Source organism: Bison bison, unplaced genomic scaffold, assembly GCF_000754665.1.
Source record: "Bison bison bison isolate TAMUID 2011002044 unplaced genomic scaffold, Bison_UMD1.0 scf7180017864470, whole genome shotgun sequence".
Taxonomy (NCBI): Eukaryota; Metazoa; Chordata; class Mammalia; order Artiodactyla; family Bovidae; genus Bison; species Bison bison.
The window spans coordinates 2,712,350-2,714,774 of record NW_011495031.1 but is presented as its reverse complement, the minus strand read 5'-3'; the positions used below and the strand labels follow the sequence as shown (position 1 = coordinate 2,714,774).

General features: G+C 42.9%; 1 pseudogene; it reads left to right on the top strand.

Annotated features, from left to right (window-relative positions):
* Positions 1-421: 421 nt before the first annotated feature.
* Positions 422-1,745, top strand: LOC105003540 (annotated as a pseudogene).
* Positions 1,746-2,425: the final 680 nt, after the last annotated feature.

The following is a 2,425-nucleotide window of genomic DNA, read 5'->3' as shown; positions in this document are numbered from 1 at the left end:
TTTTACTACAATAAAAAAAGACCACATGTGTTCATTTGTGCATGCAGATAATGTAAGTAGATGATAGAGTCTCTTTTTTATACTAGTTGAAACTGTGAACACTGTTCTGAATCTTCTTTTATTCTGGTAACAACATATCTGAGAGAGAATTCCATATCAGCACATTCTTTTAAATGGCTGGTTGATATTCTATGGTACAGGATACTAAACTTTATCTAAGCTACCTGTTGGCAATGGTCATTTAATTATCTACAGTCTTTTGTTACAATACACAGTGTGGCAACAACAACAACAAATTCTCTACAATAAAAGGTACACTGGCTGACTGAGCACCCAGCCCGCCAGGTCCAGGGCACCTGGGCCTAGGTGCCCTGCCGCAGCCAGGAGCGTCCACCCATCCGGTGGGCATTAAACTAAGAAGATGTCCGTATACAAAGACCTGGGAGTGGAGAATAGTGACTCAAAAAACAGAAGGTTGGTCACCAAACTTCAAACTTCTGCAGCCTCAACTCCAAATGAAGAAGGCAGCGCTCACTCAGGCAAAGAGCCAGGGGACAATACAAAGTACTGTCCTTGCCCCAGTCATCCATTGACTTCAAGCGAGGTGGCTCTTCAGATGAGCAGCAGATCTGGGACACCCCACCACACACAGCCACGGGCCTCAAGGATCCTGTTCCCAGTGGATTTTCTGCAGGAGAAGTTTTGACCCCTACAGCTGAGGAATATGATTCAGTGTTTCCTAATGATTATGAGAAAGTAGTGAGGGGCCAAAGAGAGGAGCGATAGGGGCAGCGGGAGGTGGAAAGACAGAAGAGAGAGAAAACAGGCATAAAGCCAGACACGAAGCTAGTGGGTTTTTCAGGTTAGGAGATCCAGATTGATGAACATGAATATTATGAGTGAGAGAGAAGTATGAGTGGAGCTGCCATTGCACCACCCACTTCTCTTGTAGAGAAAGACAAAGAGTTATCCCGAGGCTTTCCTTATGAAGAAGATTCAAGATTCGGCTCCTAGTCTTCCAAAGCTGCTATCTCTCCCCCAGTGTATGAGCAACAAGACAGACCCAGATCCCCGACTGGCTCCAGCAATTCCTTCCTTGCCAACATGGGGCGGGTTGGAGGGGGGCGGTGCACAAACTCTAACACAGAAAATCATGCAGAAGTATGGCTTCTTGGGAAGACTGAGCAGGGCCTAAGCACAATGCTGTCGGAGGAGAAGACCAGAAAGCGGGAAGGCAAAATCATCATGGGTGACACCACTCAGAAAGATGAAGCCAGGAAGTCAGATTCAAATAGATTAACTGAAATACTTGTGCCTACTAAAGTGGTCCTACTAAGGAACATGGAGGAAGGCATGGCAACCCACTCCAGTTTTCTTGCCTGGAGAATCCCCATGAACAGAGGAGCCAGGCATGTGGTTCATGGGATCACAAAGAGTTGGAGGCGACCGAGCAACTAAGCACAGCACAACATTAAGGAACATGGTTGGTGCAGGAGAGGTAGATGAAGATATGGAAGCTGAAACCAAGGAAGAGTGTGAAAAATATGGCACAGTTGTAAAATGTTTGAAATTCCTGGTGCCCTTGGTGATGAAGCAGTAAGAATAGTTTTAGAATTTGATGGGGCTGAATCAACAATTAAAGCTGCTGTTGATCCAAAGGGGAGGTATTTTGGTGGATGGGTGGCCAAAGAATATTTCTACAATTTGGATAAATCAGGGTCTTGGATTTGGCAGAACAAGTTTGACTTAAAAACTAGAGTTTGAGTCATCTCCAATGATCCTTCAACAAGCTGCAGACTGAGCAGAGAAGAACAAGGTGATAGGCAACCTTCATGGCTGAGGGTGCAGAAATTCTGGAAAGAATTCTAAGATATTCATCAACTGATCCCTTTTTTATTTTGTGGTTTTTTGATATAGTATAAAAATCCTTTAAAAAACAAAGTATACAATAGTTCTTATTGGTCAGGATAGACTTCATGACACTGAAAAAAACAAACCCCAAATCCTTTACTGACCTCCCAGTTTCTCTTAATACAAGAGTTTCTTTCCTCCACAGGTGACATGGCCAGCAGAAATCAGCAACGGCTTCTTTCCACATAGCTCCACCATCTTCTTCTTCATCATCTAGAAGACATAGCCTCCCTCCTTGGGATTCCCACAGTCTCAACCCAGAAGGAGATACATCACATTAGCCAGGACTAGTATTTTCTCCCTCTCAACTGAAAGGAGGCTGAAAAAAATGTAGGAGAGTAAAATAAACTATTTCAGCATCTCTTCTATACTTCAATTGCACAAATAGAATTAATTTCCTCATTAAGGTAAGCCCAAAATTTACAAATTATTTCAAGAAGGTTTTATTTAACTCTCAAGTGATTATATTTCATTCAACAAACATTTATATCACTCTTGATGAAAGTAAAAGGGG